The sequence below is a fragment of the Lissotriton helveticus genome, chromosome 11 (genome assembly GCF_964261635.1).
Source record: "Lissotriton helveticus chromosome 11, aLisHel1.1, whole genome shotgun sequence".
NCBI lineage: Eukaryota > Metazoa > Chordata > Amphibia > Caudata > Salamandridae > Lissotriton > Lissotriton helveticus.
Genome location: NC_136072.1, coordinates 495,526,624 through 495,546,313, shown reverse-complemented (window position 1 = coordinate 495,546,313; position 19,690 = coordinate 495,526,624).

Sequence of the window (19,690 nt, the reverse complement as noted above, 5' to 3'; positions counted from 1 at the left end):
GGCCCTTTGCGAGTGCGATTTTTGCATTTGGTATTCATGATACCAAATGCAAAAATCGCTAATTAAGAAGTCGCAAATATGCGAGGAATAGCATTTAAGGAATCTCTATTAGAGATTCCTCAAATGCTATTCATGACACAAAACAAAATAGCGATTTTGGACTTTTGGGGCCGCTATTTACCGAGAGGTCAAACCTGTCGGTAAATAGCAAAAACTCAGAAAAATGCTTTTAAAAGCATTTTTCTAAGTTGCATGTTGCACACACACATGTCCTTTGGACATGTGTGCGCGCAACACCTGTTCAAATGTGCTTTTTAGGGGTGCTACAGGGCGTCCTTTGGACACCCCTGGCACCCTTAAAATCGCTATCTCATTTGCGAGTAGCAAATTGCTACTCGCAAATGAGGGATACTCCCCATTCATTCCTATGGGCCTCTTGGCCCATAGGAATGAATGGGGAGTATTTGCGAGTAGCAAATTGCTACTCGCAAATAAAGAACATGTAGGAATCGCTATTTAAGTAGCAATTCCTACATGAATGCCGTTTTGCGTGTCCTCAATAGCGAATCGCTATGATTCGCTATTAGGGACACGCAAAACGGCATGTACATGAATCAGGCTGTAAGTCCCTAATAAACTTATTCTCGGCTCTTGACCAGATCAGTTACATTTTCGCAGCCCCACAGTTCCGACCCATAGACTGCGGAGGACAGCGCCTTCCCTTCATATACAGCCAGTGCCGGGGCTATAGGCCTGCTGACTGACATACGCTGACTTCTCAAAATGGCTCCCAAGACCCTCTTGAGATTTAAGAGCATCTTGGCAACATGGGAGTCCCATTTCATTCTATTCTTAATTCTGATTCCCAGGTAGTCAAAATTCTCCACCACCTCAAGAGGCGACCAGTTAAGGAAAATATTGATTTTCTTTGAGGGGGCAACACCATCAACTTTGTTTTGGATGTGTTAATGGTCAGCCCATGTTTGTCACAAAACAGACTAAATCTGTCTAATAGCTTCTGTAGCCCCGAGGGGGTTTTGGACAGCAGGAGGGTGTCATCTGCGAAGAGGAGGGTAGGTGTTATCTTGCAACTTTGCTTGTGTACCCTCATCCAGATTTACTGTGGCTTAGTGTGAGTGTTGCCTGCCAATAGGTGGAGCTTAATGATGCAATGCTGTGTAGAGATCACCACCTATGAGATTTATGCTCAAAGGCTATTTTGCACCAAAAGTTCAAACAAGCGCAATGCTAAATATGATTATTGTCGCTTTGCACCAACCAACTGATAAGTCATGCAAGCGGGAAGCAATAGGGTGGGAAAAGTGCACATGCAGGATTCAACGCAAACCCAGAATCACCAAAGATGACTGACTTGAATTTGTCGGCAAGCTGGAAATCGCATGATATTTCACTAGCAACATGCAATTTCTGCAAAATTACACATTTTATCCAGCTTACTCTTGTTGGGTGTGGTGTCCACAGAGTACATATTTCTCATAAGAAACCTCTCACCGGCTAATGCATTGGCTCCACTTTAGGCATAGAGATTCCCGCCAGGTAGGTGGATCTCTAAAGAGGATTGGTATTCCTTCTCTAGGGTAGTGTAAGATATTCCTGACATGGAAGAATGAAGGATAACCATTCGCGGACTAAACAAAGTCTATACAATACCAGATGGATATTTCCCCCTAGATGCAGTGTGATTTTCTATACCTTTGGACTCTCGTGTACTTTTCAAACAGATTGCACCACTGGTCACATAGACCTGTGGGTATTGACTGAAAGTGTATTGTGGGAGCTTACATCAGTACAGCTGGTCACATTACAGTGAAAGCCATTTAGCCCCACAAGAACAACAAAGAGGATGGTTTCCAAATCATGAAGGTTTATTAGAAAAGTGTTCAAAATTACAAGCTTTATCATCCAATCAATCAATTTTAAATGTAAGCATATAATTCAATATAGATAATCATTCCACAAAGAATAATATCAAGTACATTGAAAATAAAATTATTTAGGTGAGAGGCAAGATGGCTTCTGTGTGAGTGGTCGCAGCGGCAGCTCCTCCCCTACTCAGAGCTTCATGTCGGAAAGTCTGCCCAGTTTACTCTTACTCGGCGGATGGAGGGCAGGTGATGTTTGAGCACCAAAGAGAGACTCACTGGAGATCTTGGCTGAGGATGGCAGCTTGGCTTCATTTCAGAGAACAGGCGGTGTTGTCACAGCAGCTGCATGGACATTCACCTGCTTTGAGCATACGTTCCGGAGGACCGTTTCCCTGCTGCACAGACACGCAGTGAGACCAGGGTGGCTCACTGCTCTGAGTTCCAACAAAATCAGGATTCCACCAAAAGTGGTGCAGGCGATGGAAGATCTGGTTGCAGAGACAACACCTGCAACCTTGATTTCTACTTGCCCCCCATGCACAAAGCCGGGGAAACAAGGTGCATACATTGTCAGCGGAAAAAAACTGCCTTATAAAAGAGAAAGGGCTCAGATGGCGCCAACGATGGATACAAGAAGCAGAGCCCGAGGGGAGCCGGCACAGAAAGTAGATTTGCAAGATCAACAGCAGCAGGCAATTACCGATTTTTTTCTGGCTATGCCGACATCAGCTTGAAATCTCCAACCGGAAATTTTGGAGGAGCCTATTCGAAAGTCTCTGGGCATGGTGGGTGGTAATCCACAGACTAATACACAGGTCAGTGAACCTGTGAGTGGGAGTCAGAGAGAGGAAGGGCTCTCAAGTAAGATTGTCTTCTCAGAAGATGGTGACAGGGAACCCATAAGACTGATGGATAACACGTTTGGGGAAAAGGTACACAGGGCGGACGGAAGGTGTAACAGTAGGTTCCGCTTCTTATGGTTACCCACACTTTTTGGTGCGTTTCACTGGTTTTTGACTTTAGTATGGCTGAGGCCCAGCTAATCAGGCCCACAGCCTGGCTGTTCTCTCACTAAATTGATACCATGTACTTTAGGTACATGCCAGATTGGTTGCTGGGTCACCCTTGTGAGACCCTGTCTATGGTACCTTAGATACCCAGGGCATGGGTGCACCCTAGGCCTACCAGGGGCTGCAGCATGTATTGTGCCACCCCTGGTTAGCCTTCCAAACTGACACCACAGGTTGGCAATTGCAGCCTGGGTATGGTGGTGTAATCACCCCTTACTTAGATATAGTATACCTATATCTATATATATATATATATACATATATATATATATATATATATAGACACATATTAACCTATAAGCCACTCCTATGGCAGGCCTCGACAATCCTGGAGGCAGAGTGCTTGGTTTTGTATGAGAGGGTGCCCTAGCATGAGCTGAGCCCCTCTGCAGCTTTCGGAACCCTCTCCTTATAGCTGTTCTATGATATAGCCATATCATATACTCTTAAGAGAATTATAATCCTTGCGGTTAATGCTAACTTTGGTTTGGCTTTATCAAAAAATGTCGTGTAAGGTGTCAACCACTTTGGAATACTACCATTCTACCCTTCTAGAGGGAGAAGACATGTAGTTACTGGTAAACCCAGTAAAAGTTAAACTGAGCCCCAGCATCACAAAATGGATGCTGCTGCCACAGACGAGTCTGCCCTCCTGCTGCTGGACAAAACTCCGGCAGGGAAGGCCTGGACAAAAGAAACCTATTGTCCATGAAGGTGCCAGCACCTCCCCAGACAGGCTTTAGTGTATTGGGGGCAGGGTGGGTTGCATTCAGTGAATGCTTTTCCGACACTGCCTGGGGCACACAAGGTGCTCCATGCATTTCCCAGTTCAAACCGTTTGCTGGGGCACTGAGCCCCAGCTCTAGCACGAAACTGGACAAAGGGGAAGCTCCTGCCCCAAGCACCTTTTGCACTGAAGCTCAGAGGCCTACACTCCTCGAGTGTCCCGTGGGCCTGCTTTGTGCATTTCCACTCAAGGCTCCTTTGCAGTTCCTAGTCTGTTGGCTAGCGAGCCCCCACGAAGGGCCATCTTTGATTTCTTGAGCTTTCCTGGTTGCTCCAGATGTGCTCTCACTCCTCTCCAAAGAAGGAGTCCCTCAGACCTTGCTGGTCTGCACCGCAGCCAATCTCAACATCTTGTGTGGGTTGCCCTTGCCAAGGCTTGTTGGGTCTAATCCAAATTCCGACACCACAGTATACTAGAACCTTTGTGGGACAGCTGGAATTCAGCTCCTGGCTGTCGTCGACGCCTCCTGGTCCCTGTGGCTGAAGAGACAAGCTTCACCTCTTTCACCCAACAGCACCCGACATCGGCTGGCATCTTCTCTTCGCCTTCCTGGTCACTGGCTAGTGACCCAGACTCTGTCCCTTCTGCTTTCTGGTTCTTCACATCTCCGATCCACCCAGACACTTTTCCTCTGGTCGCCTGCAGCACTTCTTCGCAGCTCTCCATTGGAATCAACAACAAAACCCGACACCAAAAGACACCTATGCACCCGGCTTCCCTGGGTGAGGTAACACGAGTACTCCGGTGCTTCCGTGAGTCTTGACTCTCAAAGTGTCCTAGTCTAAAAGGGTTCCATCGTAGTTCACCTAGAAGTGCCCTTAATCTTTAAAATTGTAACTTGTTCGTTTTCCATAGAAAGTCAATGGTGATCCGCGGCTGTGTTTAGACACTGCACGCGTCTCCCGTGGGCCTCCTGCATTCTAACCTTTAGTGATTCTAGGTAGCCCCAGCGGTTCTACAGGCCCTAGGCCTGCTTTATAACTCTCACGTGGTTCTTATACCACTATTTTAGTATATGGTTTGTGAGGCCCCTAGGGCATAACGTATACTGTGCAACTTATCGTGTGCTTATTAAGTTCCTTGTATTGTACTTTTACCTCTGACCTCTTAAACAGTCCAGAGGGGTTGTGTTTAGAATACATACATATATATTTGTTATATACCTTGTGTGGTTTGCTTTCATTTGATCATTCAAGAGATTATAATTGGTAAAACAACTTGTTTAACTCGCCTCTAAGTGTTAGCCTGAAGGCTACTCTCCACAGCTACCACTAGCATAGCTTTCTATAAGGATGACTTTACAACCTACCATCAATAAGGGTCATTTGTACTGGTGCAAGGTGCCCACTAGAATAGTGGACATCATATACCTGGCCAACTTCTCACATTGGTGTGCAGCATGTGGGATACCAGCTTGCATTGTTTTACCAAATAATCTTGAGAATATTATTTTAAAAATCACATTAAGGTACCAGTAGGTACATATAAATCAAGCTTATAATACATAAGTTCTACTGAACTTAGAAGTTGTAGGTGGTAAGGGATTAGCACACCCTGACTACAACTCCTAGAGAGGTTCTATAGGAAACCAAGTAGTGTAGGTAGGTGCACACACTACACCTCACTAGTCATGGCCATAAGGGCAGGAACAAGTTTCTCTCTGCCAGATGTCAGCCACGTGCAGACATCTAAATAATCTAAATATGACACTCTCTCTTTCCAAGAGTTAAGAGGTTTGTGTGCCATAAGGAAATTAAGGCAAGGACAAAGTCCCACCACCCAACACCTCATAGATATCTTAGTTGCAGATGACTTAGAAACGCGTCAGACTCAATAGACTAGGTAATGGGAGGGGGGACAACCATCAACAGAAGAGGTTCCTAGTGGGGTTCCCCACCAGGACTCTGAAGATGATGAGGATGCTGACCAGGATGTGGCCACTGGGCCCACCCTGGTAGACACAGGGCTACCTGGAGAGGAAGTGTGCCAAAATGGGCCTCCCTCCATCCCCCCACGTAGATCTGCTGGTGTACCTAGAAGGCAAAGATCACGTTCAGTGGAATCTGAGCATTCTGATACATCAATAGGGTCCTCTGCCTCTGCTCATAGGAGAAGAACTTCTCCTGAGAAGAGGGAACATGATGCCAGAATGAGAGAAGTCAGGCTTAGGATAAGAAGGCAAGAAATTGCCTTAGAAAAAGAGACCCTAGCTCTTGAGAGAGAGAGGAAAGATGGGGTTAGAAACCCCTGGTGGCAGCAATATCCCTAGTGGTAGGGATAGGTCTTATGACCATAGAAACCTAAACAAGATTGACCCTCCCTATCAGACTGGGGATGACTTCCACAAATGGATCACTGCACTTGAAAGGGCATGCAAAGTACAGAAGGTACCCCAGGAGCAGTGGGCAGCAATCTTGTGGCTCTCCTTTGCAGACAAAGGTAGAGATAAGCTCCTCACTGTTAGAGAAGAGGATGCTGATGATTACAATGTCCTGAAGAGTGCTCTGATAGATGGGGTTGGCCTAACCACTGAACAGTATAGGTTACAGTTCAGAGATACCCAGAAGGCACAAACTCAGGACAGGACTGACTTTGTAGATTGTGATACTAAGGCTCTGGAGGGCTGGTTACTGGGCAGTAAGGTGTGTGACTATACAGAATTGTATAATCTAATCATGAGAGAACAGATTCTTAATAATTGCCAGAACCAGTTGTTGCATCAGCACTTGGTTGACTCTGATCTGACCTCTCCCCAAGAATTGGGTAAGAAGGCAGACAAATGGGTCAGAACCAGGGTGAAGCAGAAGGTACAGAACCAAGGTGGTGACCAGAAGAAGCAAGACCAAAAGGGTGGGGGGAAAGCTAAAGACCAGAAGTCTTCACAAGGTCCCCAAAAAGCTTCTAATGGTGGGGGTCCCCAATCCAAAAAGAAAGAAGGTCCAAAGAAACCATGGTGCAAAGTTTGTAAGAATAATCCTCACTGGACCAGTGAGTGCACCAAAAAGGAGACAGCTCCTGCCACCATTGCCCCTAAGGCAACCGTTCCCCCTAGTTCAGCTCCAAGTGGTGGTTCTCAACAGAAGGGTGTAGTAGGGTTAACCCTAGGAAGTGAGATGGACTCTGGCCTAGTCAGAGTACCACCTCAAGCTGTTTCGATCTGTGATGGAGGCATGGATATGTCCTCCTCTGTGAGTCCCAGTAACCTGGGCAAGTACAGACAAACTCCTTTATTCAATGAATAAAAGGCTCAGGCCTACAGGGACACAGGTGCAAGTGTCACAATGGTGATAACTGACTTTGTGGACCCTGGACAGATCATACTAGGTGATACTTACCTAGTGACCAATGCTAGCAATGTCACTACCACACACAGTATGGCAGTTGTTAATTTCTCCTGGGGAGGGGAAACTGGCCTTAAGAAGGTTGTTCTTAGTTCAGACCTCCCGGCAGAATGTTTGCTTGGGAATGACCTAGAGACTTCAGCCTGGTCTGAAGTGGAGTTTAGGACTCATGCAGAAATGTTAGGAATCTCAGCATATGTCCTTGCAGTGACTAGGTCACAGGTCAAAAAGTCTAACGCTGAAAGGCACTGGATTCTGAAATAATGGACCAGTTGCCTACCAGAAAAAGGAGCAGTAGGATTAAGGCAGTGCCTTCCCCCCTGCCTCAGAGTGAGGATCAGCCTTCTGAGGAAGCTAATTGTGAGCCTGAAGAAGGGACTGTCCTAGAAGAACTTGAACCTGATCAGGTTGAGTTTCCTGGGACCGGGGGCCCTTCCAGGACAGATCTGAGGCAGGCTGAGTTTAAAATGTTCTCAAGACAAACATGATATATTTTTGTCCTGATGATAATGCCTGCATTTGAGTAGTGGCATCGAAACGTCGTCGACCAAAGAGCACCATATGTACTTAATAATAACACATAACGTTACTTACAATGGTGTGTCAAAATGAAACCAAGTCTGTAAAACTGAATACTAGTACAGACCGCCTTGTGAGCCCTTACATAATCTTTTTCCTCTTGTTTTGTCTTGTCTTCTGTGGGTCACGGGTTGTGCCCACTTGTGTATAAATGTTGATTATATGAACTAGTGCAAAACACTGAAACTAAGAAAATCCTGTCCGGCTGGACAAATGACATATGTACTATTTAGTGTATGCCTATAATTTACATGATCCTGATAAACTAGGGTCCACTGTTTTTCGAAATAAACTACCGCCCAAGGACCCTAGTGCAATTCCTTTTGGGTTTCCCTTGTTTTTTATAACAGAACAAAACTTGGGACAGGCTTGTCCCTCACGTTCACTGGCCCCTCATGTCAGAAGACACAAAGGAGTTTTGTCGCTCCTGTGTAACCTGCCAAGCCAGTGACAACGCAGGTGGCACTACAAAGGCCCCCCTTATACCACTACCTGTGGTGGGGGTTGCATTTGAAAGAGTGGGGATTGATATTGTTGGACCAATGGATCCTCAGACAGCCTCTGGGCACAGGTTTATCCTGGTGGTAGTGGATCATGCCACCAGGTACCCGGAAGCTATACTCCGTAGGACCACTACAGCACCTGTTGTGGCAAGAACCCTCTTGGGAGTTTTCTCAAGGGTGGGTTTCCCTAAGGGGGTTGTATCAGACAGAGGTGCAAACTTTATGTCTAGTTACTTCACTGCAATGTGGAAGGTGTGTGGAGTGAACTACAAGTTCACCACACCCTATCATCCACATTTCAATGGTCAAGTTGAAAGATTTAACAAGACCTTAAAGGGTATGGTTAAGGGTCTCCCAAAAAAGCTCAGGCGGTGATGGGATATCCTACTAACCTGCCTTTTGTTTGCATACAGGGAGGTTCCTCAGAAGGGGGTTGGCTACAGCCCATTTGAACTTCTGTTTGGGCACCATGTCAGAGGGCCACTGTGTCTAGTGAAGGAGGGTTGGGAGTTACTTCTCAAACCCCCTAAACATGACATTGTGGACTATGCACTTGGTCTCCGCTCCCGGATGGCTGAGTACATGAAAAAGGCAATCAAAAACCAGGAGGTCAGTCAGGAATTACAGAAAGCCTGGCATGACCAAAAGGCTGTGCTGACTGTTTACCAGCCAGGAAAGAAAGTGTGGGTGTTGGAGCCTGTGGTCCCCGCAGCTCTCCGAGACAAGTGGAGTGGACCCTACACTATTGTTGAACAGAAGGGAGAGGTTACCTATTTGGTGGATCTTGGAACTCCCATGAGCCCCCATAGGGTGCTTCATGTCAACAGACTGAAACCATATGTTGACAGAGCAGACATGGGCTTGCTCATGGCTACTGATGAAGGACAGGAGGAAGAGAGTGACCCTCACCCAGACCTGCTCTCTCAGAACCCTGATGATGGGTCAGTTGATGGTGTAGCCTTGGCAGGCAGCCTCACTGACCAGCAGCAAAGTGTCTGCAGACAAATTCTGCAACAATACAGACATATATTTTCACTGACTCCAAGTCAGACTACCTGGTGAACTCATGAAGTGGACACTGGGGACAGTCTGCCCGTTAAAATAAGATTTACAGGCAACCTGATCATGTCAGGGACTGTATCAGGACTGAAGTCCAGAAAATGTTGGAATTGTGAGTAATTGAATCTCCGGATAGCGCTTGGGCTAGTCCAGTAGTCCTAGTGCCAAAACCTCACACCCAGGGTGGTAAGAGAGAGATGAGGTTTTGTGTAGACTACAGAGGTCTCAATGCTGTCACTTAGACAGATGTCCATCCAATACCCAGAGCAGATGAGTTAATAGATAAGTTGGCCTCTGCAGAATTTCTGAGCACATTTGATCTAACAGCTGGCTACTGGCAGATCAGACTAGCTGATGATGCAAAGCCAAAGACAGCATTTTCAACCCCTAGTGGGCATTATCAGTTTGTGGTGATGCCCTTGGGTCTGAAAAATGCACCTGCCACTTTTCAAAGGTGAGTGAATAAAGTCCTCACAGGCCTGGTTGACTACTGTGCAGCTTATCTTGATGATATTGCTGTCTTTAGCTCCACCTGGGAAGATCACCTGATCCTCCTGAAAAATGTTTTGGAGGCCCTGCAGAGAGCAGGCCTAACTATCAAGACTACTAAGTGCCAGATAGGGCAGAATCAGGTTGTGTACCTGGGCCACCTTGTAGGTGGAGGCCAGGTTCAACCATTGCAGAGCAAAATCCAGACCATCGTGGACTGGGTTGCTCCAACCACCCAGAATCAGGTCAGAGCTTTCTTGGGCCTGACTAGGTACTATAGGAGATTTGTCAAGGGGCATGGTTCCATTGTGACACCCCTGAATGACTTAACTTCTAAAAGAATGCCTAAGAAAGTTCAGTGGACAGTTAGTTGTCAAAAGGCATTTGATGACCTGAAGCAGGCCATGTGCACTGCACCAATTCTGAAAAGTCCTAACTACTCCAAATAATTCATTGTTCAAACAGATGCTTCTGAGTTGGGGGTAGGGGCTGTGCTATCACAATTGCATGAAGAGGGTCAGGACCAGCGAGTAGCTTTTATTAGCAGAAGGCTGACCCCTAGAGAGAAACGTTGGTCAGCTATTGAGAGGGAGACCTTTGCTGTGGTTTGGGCCCTGAAGAAGCTGAGGCCATACTTGTTTGGTACTCACTTCACAGTTCAGACAGACCATAAGCCCCTCTTGTGGCTAAAACAGATGAAGGGTGAAAATCCCAAACTGCTCAGGTGGTCCATTTTCCTACAGGGGATGGACTATAAAGTGGAACAGAGACCTGGGACTAACCATGCAAATGCAGATGGACTCTTCAGATATTTCCACTTAGAACATGAAGACTCAACTGGTCAAGGTTAGGTTAATGTCCCTGCGGTTGGGGGGGGGGGGGGGATTGTGTAGGAGAGTAGGGTCTGCTTCCTATGGTTACCCCCACTATTTGCTGTTTCACTGGTTTTTCACCTTTAGTATGGCTGTGGCCCTGTTAATCAGGCCCACAGCCCGGCTGTTCTCACTCTAAATTGATACCATGTACTTTAGGTACATGCCAGATTGGTTGCCGGGTCACCCTTGTGAGCCCTGGTATATGGAACAGTAGGTACCCAGGGCATAGGTGCACCCTAGGCCTACCAGGGCTACAGCATGTATTGTGCCACCCCTGGTTAGCCTTCCAAACTGACACCACAGGTTGGCAATTGCAGCCTGGGTAAGGTGGTGTAATCACCCCTTACTTAGATATAGTATACCTATATCTATCTATATATGTATATTTAGACACATATTAACCTAGAAGCCACTCCTATGGCAGGCCTCGACAATCCTGGAGGCAAAGTGCTTGGTTTTGTGTGAGAGGGTGCCCTAGCATGAGCTGAGCCCCTCTGCAGCTTTCGGAACCATCTCCTTATAGCTGTGGGCCTCCTGCATCCTAACCTTTAGTGATTCTAGGTAGCCCCAGCGGTTCTACAGGCCCTAGGCCTGCTTTCTAACTCTCACGTGGTTCTTATACCGCTATTTTAGTATATGGTTTGTGAGGCCCCTAGGGCATAACGTATACTGTGCAACTTATCGTATGCTAATTAAGTTCCTTGTATTGTACTTTTACCTCTGACCTCATAAACAGGTTGCAGAGTGTGTTTATGTTAGACACATGCTATTGGTGCCTCAGCCTTTGGAATGGAGGAGCCCCAAAACACCTGGATTGGTAGAAGGGGCAATGAGTCATAGGGGTTTGGAATACTTCCAAGATTTAGGGGATACATTTTTTCCCCTAACTGATGGTTAAAATGTTAGTTCAGTAGGATCAGACGGTGGGAGCAGGAACCATAATCAGAAGGAAGAAGCACTCCAGACGAAGTAAATAAGGTACATAACAAGGTCGTTCAGTGGATGGTCCAAAAAAACAGGGATCAAGTTCTACCCTAAGATGGGATTATTCTGCTACACAGAAGACACAGAACCGCTAAGACAGGGGCACTTTAATATTTAAGTGAAGGAGACGAAAATGGGAAAGGGAGTGGAGGGACCACCTTTAAAACTAATTTATAAATCTATTTAACAACACCAAGCATAGACACAGGCGGATGGTAAAAAAACTAGGTTAGCCACCACAAAACTGAAAGGGGCAATCAGGAAAATGGCTAAAGCATGCACTGAAATGTGTGAAAGATTAACGTACGGCCTCTTTGGAAACTGACATGGACAGGGTTCAGACTCAGACAGAGGCACAAGGCTCACAAATTATTGATTTACAATGAAAGTTAGAAGACTATGAAAACAAACAGCGACGTAATAATTTGTGAATTCTTGGTATTGAAGAAGGGGTTGAAGAGAACTTTATTCTGGCCTATATGCTAAATCTGAAGAAAGGGGGCTTTCTCGAACTGCAACAATGGAATTGGGAAATGCAAATTCAAAGAGTACATCATTATCCATTCACCCTGAAAAAGCAGGACGTTCTAAGGCAGGAATATTCAAGAAACTAAGAGCCATAACTGTCTGTTTTGGGAGTTATTTGCTACGAGAAGCAGTGTTCGTGAAAGCCTGCCTGGACCCTAAATATGCACATCAAGGCCTGACTACTGTCATCTAACAGTCGAAAGACATGGGAGGCTTAGGTAGCTGATTTAACCATGTCAGGCACTTGGTGCTGAAGCCTATCTAATAAACCCAGCTCGCCTAATAATAATATTCAATAATAAAACAAGAGTCTTTACCACAGAGATAAGGGCCAAGAGACATTGAGTTGCTCAATAGGCCCCTAATTTCCATATTAGTGCCACTGGGCTGTTGTTTTTCCTTAGGTAAGTAGGTGAAGATACACTTTTTTTGTGAGCTGAGTTAAAGCCGGGTGCTTTGAGAGTGAGTTACTTTGATGAATGAGAAATAAGATTTTTTATTTAGGGTGTGCATTTACTCACGGCTGTCATGGAGGTTTCGGGCTCTGAGTAGGGGAGGAGGTGGGAACACAGATTCCATAATTCAGACCATCCCTGGTCTGTTTGTTTCAAGGTTTTGGTTAGAGGGAGGGAGGGAGGAAGAGGGGTGGTAGGCTTTGTGGGGGTTGGAGGATGCTGGGGGATGAGGGCGGGGAGGAGAAAGTGGAAGGTCAGATCCTGGGGGACAGGGCACGAAGGGTGGTTGAAAATGGGGAAAAAATATTGTGCATGAGGAGATTGAAGAGATTCTATTAAAAGAAAGAGGTTATGATTTCAGCACTTGAACTTATATATTTAAGTTGGGTGACACTGGCATATTGGATATAACAAGATGGTTAACATGACAAAACTGTAAGTTGCAACAGTGAATATATGCAACCTTAATGATGATGTTAAAAGGCGCAAGGTAGCAGAAGATTTAAAAGTCCAGCATGCCAATATTCTTTGCCTGCAGGAAACCCATGTGGAAGATGCTAGGAAGAAACTACTAGAGCATTTAGGATATACCCTGATAGCCTATACTATGCAAGGAACTAGAACAAGAGGGGTGGCTATCTTCGCCAGGAATAAAGAATTTGGCTTTAAAAGACATTCAGCAGATAAATATGGGTGGTGAGCTATAATGGAATGTCTTAACGCTAAGAGTGTTTTTACTTTGTTCAGTATATGGGTCTACAGGGTATGACCCAGAGATATTTGAGTTCCTAAATATAGAGCTGGCTGTATGGCCTACCCTGATTATGCTGTGCAGTAATCTGAATATTAATGGGATTGGTGGGCTTTAGAATGGTAGCACAAAAAAATATGCAGGTCGCAAACCTAAAGTTTTTAAAGCTCTGGCATATTTAATAAGAGATAAATGGCTTATAGATGTATGGCAGCATCTTAAGGCTCCGTATCCAGGGAGTATGTTTTTTTTGGCTCCTCATAAATCAGTTGCTCGGCTGGATTATTTTTGGTCTCATATAATTTAATATCTGAATGTAAACTTGAAAAACGATTCAAGTGACAACCACAATCCATTGGTTTTTAGAAACTACTCTTTAAGGGGGTGAAAAAAAGTGTGCCAAGCTGGCCATTTGACAGGGGACTGCTGACAGACCAGGATTATATCACTCATATCAAAAAATGGATTGCAGACTTTATGGAGTGCAATATAGATAGTACCAGGATTAGTGTGGTGTGGGATGTCTTTAAGGCGGGTGTGTGGGGGGAAACGTTCAGTTTTTTCTGAATCAACAAAAAAAGCAGCAACAACAATTGAGGAACTATAAAGAACTAGGGGAAATTGAGGAGGAGATGGTAGGTGCCATTGAGGCAGGGTCATGGACTGAAAATATACTATATAAACTGGCATTGGCTAAAGAGGATATAAGTGACGTTACAATGGTAAGAGCAGCTGAGAAGTTCATTGCATGGTGACAGGAATGGCATGAGTATATTGAGAGAGTGGGTCATCTACTGGTGGTATGCACAAGACAGAAAACAGTCAGTTCGGAGATTGTCGAGATTGAAAATTGTAAGGGAGACTTGGGGGGTGATTATGATTCCATCCGCCATCATCCCAGGAATTAGGACCACCCGCTTATATATCAGCGGTCCCGCACATGAAATTACAATGCGACCGCCACTGTGGTGGTTGCATTGTGCATGTTCCACAATGTCAAAAATGCATGTTGTGCATTTCCTTGCACTATGTGGCAGGCACCATGTGGTGCCTGCCACCTGGTGCAGGGAACAGTAGGAGGGCACCAAGTGCAAAATGAATATGCCCCTGCACAAGGGGTGCCCGCAATGGGCCCCCGAAGTACATCCCCGCCAAACTTATAATGGTGGTTGAACCGCCATAGACAGGCTGGCGGGGCTACATCATCTAAATCTGGTGGCCAGTGCCTGCTAGGCACTGCCACAATTTTGTTGGATGCAGGGTGGGTCCGACAGGCAATAGTAATGATTGCCTATGTCAGACCCGTGGCAGATGGGCTTTCCACCCGCCAGGCATAACGCCCGCCGTCCTGATCAGGTGGGTGGTAATTGGGCACCCGATGGCGGTGAACCCGCCACCAGCAGGCTGCAGGTGGCGGGTTCGCTGCCATCATAATCACCCCCTTAGTTACTTACTCAGCTGAATTTCTGGAAGAATTTAAGACATTTTATGAGATATTATATAGTGAGTAAGGGGTCTTTGAGGAAGAAAATATAAGGGGTTATCTAGAATGTATCCAATTTGAAACATTCTCCTGAGAAGATATGGAAGTCTTTTGATGCTCCATTTTTGGAGAAAGAAAGTTTATAGGGCACTTAGGGATCTCCTCTTCATAAAAGCTATGGCAACTGATCAGATCCAATTAGCATTGTATGACATCTTTATTACAACTCTAGGATCCAAGCTTGTTAGTACAAAATGTCAGGTTCAAAAGTGGGAACCTGCCCCTAAGTAATGGGCTGGGTCAACATTATTGTCCTTTCAAAAAAGGGGAAACTGTCAACTGACCCCGGGTCTTATTGGCCTATAACATTTATGAATAGTGATGCTAAAATATTCTCGAAGGTATTAGCTAATCGCCTGCGCCCTATTATAGGGAAGGTGATCTCCCCTAGGCAGCACAGCTTTATCCCAGGAAGAGGAACCACTGACGATATTAGGAGAGTCATTACATTATTCGATGCTGCCTCAATCGTAGGAGACACAATGGCATTAATTTTGTTGGACACCAAAAAAGCGTTTGTAAGGGTCTCCTGGGATTCTTTGTAGGCTGTGCTGGAGCGGCTCGTGGTGGGAAGGGGCATTATAGATGCTATACGGGTAATGTATAATGCCCCTACAGCCCTGCTGCAATTTATGGGGGGAAAACGGACCAGCTTTGGATCAATATGGAGACAAGACAGGGTTGTCCCTGCTCTCCGTTGTTATTTGCATGTTATATTGATCCCTTGATTTGGAAAATTGAGGCTAACCGGACAATTAAATCTATGCGTTTTCAAGGGAGGTACACTAAAATATTGGGCTACACTGACGATTTAGCTGTAGTAACTCCTGATCCTAATGTTGCATGGATGGAAATGGAAAAAGAAGCTTTGGTGTTTGGGAAAATATCTGGGTATACGCTAAATCAGCAAAAGACACAAATAGTTATAGATAGGCTGGTTAAACTAGATGATTCATTGGTGTTCCATTCAGCAATCTATTTTTGGGTAAATATAACAGCTGAGTTGGATCAAACTGTCGAGATGAACCTTGCTCCAGTTATCCAGCAGGGTTAGGCAGGATTTTGGTAGGATGGATAATCTACATCTGTCAATTATAAATCAGTGTAACATAGTCAAAATGATTTTCCTACCCAAAGTCCTCAACTTTTTCAGAGCAATACCATTGGAGATGGAGAAGCATTGGTTTAAAGTAATGCAGGACATGATCAACAGAATTATCTGGGCATATGGGAAGACAAGGAGGGTGCTGAAATTTATGACACTGCCCAGGGAGAGAGGAGATGGGCTGTTCCAGACCTGAAGATGTATTATTGGGCAGCAGTGCTTCAATATTTGTGCTTTTTAGTGGGGGAAAGCTCCACGGATCAATGCCGTAGTAACAGGTCACAGGAAAAATACAAATTATTACAAGGTACAGAGGCCAAAATTTGCTTTTTGAGTTATATCAAACTAAGCTACTACAAGAAAATATTGACTTTACATATGGAGGTCCTGATTCTCAAACTGCACTTTGTAGTTCATTTTGTAGTACTACACAACATTTTACAAAATGTAAAGGGCAGATTTACTATTAAAGGGGATAGGTTTTGGTGGGAGAAGAAGAGGTTTAGAGAGGGTAAAGGAGAGGTTTAGGGAGGGACGTCATCCACCAATTCAAGAGCAAACCAACTGCATTACTCTGGAGGCGGAGACATGTAACTTACACTTTTTACACTCAGAGTTTAAGAACACTAAAGGTAGTAAACTTACTGTAACATTTAAACATACTCAAAAGTGTAACTTACCTTTATGAACAAGGGCTTTTGTAGGTAAACTACCACAATATTGAGTTAAGAATATTGTTGCACACAATACTGATAAAATTTGTAAAAAAGGTATCTATATTGAATTATTCATATATATATCATTACATGTCATTTATTCAAAAAATTAAAGTACAAAATAATAATATAAATAAAAATGTTTTACTTTAGCTAGTAACAAATTAAATATATAAATAATATATATAGGAAATATAAGGGGACCATCATAGATGTTCTAATAATTTCAGAGGATGTTGTATCCCTGGTTTCAGATCATACAATCAGCCAAACTGCCTTAGTGACCATAACTCTGTTTGTATTTCCCTTTACTTAAATACCAAGAAAAACTCTGTAGATACAGAATGCAAACAGATGTTTAATAAGAATAAAGGAATAAGGGTAAGTTGGAAACAAATTGACTCTGTGAGCTTCACACAAGAAATAGTGCAGGAGAATATAGAACCTATATTGGCATCCTTGGCAGAAAAAACCCTCCCATTAAACTGTATTAAGAGAATTTAGCCGTTTATGGGGGGCAATGAGAGAGGGTCTGATGGTCTCTAGACAAACACAGGATGTGCCGGTACATCAATGGTTTAATGCTGCATGTATGCCTGCCAATAAATGTCTAAAATCTGCAATAATAACAATACTCTGTTGCCCAATGGCTGTATGTAATTTCAGACGATAATATAAAGACATGTGGAGGCAAGGAAAAAGGAAATAAGGACAAAGGCATGGGAAGATATGTCAGTTGCTTCCTCCTCAGGAAAAAGCACAACGTTTTGGGAGGTAATTAGTCATCTTTTTTTTCACGGATTTTGATACTCCCAAGGTAGAGGTCCTGATCCCCAAACTCGAGTGGGTAGCCCACTTGGGGGGTCTTCCAACCCAGTGTGGCAGGGTGGCCTGATATTGAGGACTGCATGGGGACTGTCTTAATGAATGAAATTCCAGCACTGTGACCATGTCTATTGAATTAGAGGAGGTAGTCACAGCAATAAATTGTTCAGAATCTGGGAAAGCTCCCAGCCCAGATGGGGTGCTAGTTGTTCAGTTCAAATCAAATATACGTTTTCAGGGCCCAACTTGAAATGTTCTAAGGATTGCAGTGGAGGGTTATATTCCCAAGTTTTGGATATCAGCCCTTTTCGTCCCGATTTTCAAAAAGGGAGCCAAAGCAGCACCATCCTGCTACAGACCAATCTCCTTGATTGATACCACTGCTAACATTTTGATGCAGGTATTTCTAACCCTCCTAGAAACCTGGGCAAAGGAGAACAAGGGTTTAACGACTATCCAGTTTGGGTTCAGACCAGGCATTGGCACTACTGAGAAGTCACTAAATTTGCACCTCATTATTAGCAAATATGTGAAGGCAAAAGTGTGGCCAATTCACATGGTGTTCATTGATCAATCAAGTGCCTGTGATCTAGTCAATAGGGACAAACTAACTGAAATAATGCAGAATATGGGTGTTGAACTAGTACTCCTCATACTGGTAAAACGTTTACAATGTGATCTGATGGACTGCTGGAGGAGTTAACATCACAAATCAAGTTTCTTAGAGGTGTTAGACAGAGTTGCATCTTAGTCCCGTTTCTGTTCTTGGTTTACGTTACTTGGTATAACTGAACATTTGTTAGGGTAGGGGCGGATGTGCAGAAGCTGGGTGAGCGGTCCCTCCCTATACTTTTATATGCATATGATGTGGTGATTGCAAACAAGCCAAATGGCCTCCAGATTTTGTTGGACCACTTTATGGAGTTCATGGAGGGCTTGAAATTTAAAGTTAATCAGTCAAAATCTTACACTATGACATGTGGGCCAATATACTCAAAAACGAAGCACTTTCGAACGGGGGAGGGCTTCACTTGAAATGATACATACTTTTAGATATTTAGGTATAATGTTTAGCTCCATCTTTAAAACAGAAGGCACATTTTTTAATGAAATTACAACAAATGGGAAGAAACACGGAGGTTATCTTCCACTTTTCAAGGATTTTAAACTATAAACGGTTGTTAGAGGTGATTATCTTGTTATAAACAAAATGTATTGCAGCTGTAGTGTACGGGGCTGGGGTTTGGGGGTACAAAAATGTGGATGCACTTAATCGTATTAAAAATGGTTTCCCATGCAGGTTGCTGTCAGCCCCCCAAAACAGTGCACATTGTAAATGCCATGAGGAGTTGGCATTACCCTATATTGAGGACCAGGTCAAAATTGCCCCTTTACTGTTACGGATCAAATGTTGCCAGAACTACGGGGTAGCACTGGTGAGAGAATGTATTTTAGATTGTCTATCCACAAAAAATGGCCACAGAATACAATGGTTGGCGTATGTAAAAGCATGTTTTTCAAATTTGGCCTTAAATGTTTACACACCCCTTACTTGTTAAGGCTGGTGTAAAGTCCATTGTAAAATCCCACCAGGCCAAGCTCTGTATGGACTAAAGAGTATGGTGCACGTTGAAAATGAAAACTATTGAGTTGTACATCAATTTATCCATGGGTTCAAATGCAGAACAATATTTGGCTTGGATTGAGAACCCATTTTATCGTTCATATTTCAAATTTTTCAGATTACATTTTATCATTTTAAAGTTGCTTTCCCAATACCATGTACAAGGAAACATGAATTACCAACATGTCATTGTGACCAAGTCATAAAGGAAAGCACATATCACTTTACTTTTCTTTGCCCTCTATGTTCAAGCTCTAGAGCTGCCTTTTTAGTACCAATATTGCGATAGTCAGGGATCACTCAATATTTGTGCATTATGGAATTTTGCAAAGATTACCCTCAATAGATATATGTCATACAGTTTTCAATTTTATGATGTGTTCGCTGCAGATTAGAAAGTGATATGAGCAGGTATCCTTTTAATTGGCTGCAAATTGTGTTTGTTTGCTAGAACCTGTCATAATTACATTTTAGAATCATTTTTAATATTCAATCATGCATATGTTTTTATGAGATACACCTCAAAGCATCTTTTTCACTTGTTTATGTATTTTGACGTGACCTGTGTGA